Source organism: Montipora foliosa, chromosome 6 (genome assembly GCF_036669935.1).
Source record: "Montipora foliosa isolate CH-2021 chromosome 6, ASM3666993v2, whole genome shotgun sequence".
Taxonomy (NCBI): domain Eukaryota; kingdom Metazoa; phylum Cnidaria; class Anthozoa; order Scleractinia; family Acroporidae; genus Montipora; species Montipora foliosa.
Window position 1 is genome coordinate 14224496 of NC_090874.1, and position 679 is coordinate 14225174.

Here is a 679-nt window from a genome sequence, read left to right on the forward strand (position 1 = left end):
ATAAACGGTCCTCTCTGCTTTTGTCGGTTATAGTAGACACATGAGCAAGCACCTTATATACGTCCTGTCAAACGCAATTATCATATATCTCTTGATGGAAAGTCGCGTTCGTGTTGACGATTTGTTTCAACACAAGACTGCGTGAAAACTAAGACTGAAACGAAGCTGCTACACCAGGGCCGGGAAAACAAAAAGGTGGTTTGAAGACGAAATCTAGACATCGATCGAAAAGAAAGACAATGTCTGTGGGACGTTTCATGCAAGGAGATCGAACTTACGAGGAGATTAATGAAAGCGAATTGGACATAGACCTCGCGGTTATCCAGAATAAAATAGTCGAGAATAAATAACTTGGAAAAGAACTCGCCAAAACCAACATCAAGAAACAAGCTTAGCTTCAGCAGTCATCGCAAACCGTATTAAGAAGGTTCTCCCAGCCGGCATTATAGGCGAAAATACTAGGCTGCCGAATTTATGATATTATAGATAAACTAAATTCCAGGGCTTACTGATGTAAATTGATTTTGAGAAGGCGTTCGATTCGGTCGAATGGAAATTTCTTGACGAAACCGTAAAGTATTCCATAAGGCAGTGGGTTGAAACCTTCTGCAAGAATATTAGTAGCTCTATTCCAAGGGACACTGCTGAGCTCAAATTCTCTCTTGGTCTCGAGAGGTGT